General features: G+C 58.4%; 1 protein-coding gene across 2 annotated transcripts in view; it reads right to left on the bottom strand.

Annotated features, from left to right (window-relative positions):
* Positions 1 to 202, bottom strand: part of EFNB1 (ephrin-B1) — a 12,737-nt gene that overhangs the window by 11,446 nt on the left and 1,089 nt on the right. The gene's annotated exons all lie outside the window — the stretch shown is intronic.

The raw sequence follows: 202 nt of genomic DNA, 5'->3' as shown, positions 1-202 counted from the left end.
TAAAGGGGAAGGAGGAGGGAAAAAAAGAAAGGATCTCTTCTACATAACTGCCTCCCCAACCCCTTGGGGGAAAGCTAAGCACAGCTTCCCAGTCTGAGGGACATAGGGTGGGGGCGAAGGGACCGCCTGGGCAGGAATCCTTCAAATCCTTCACTCCCCCCCTCTTCCCTCCCAGGCTGAGCGCCCCCCCCTTCTCCCTGGT

Source organism: Myotis brandtii, unplaced genomic scaffold, assembly GCF_000412655.1.
Source record: "Myotis brandtii unplaced genomic scaffold, ASM41265v1 scaffold1418, whole genome shotgun sequence".
In the NCBI taxonomy this organism is placed as follows: Eukaryota; Metazoa; Chordata; class Mammalia; order Chiroptera; family Vespertilionidae; genus Myotis; species Myotis brandtii.
The sequence above is the reverse complement of the archived record's forward strand: the minus strand, read 5'-3'. Positions and strand labels throughout refer to the sequence as shown.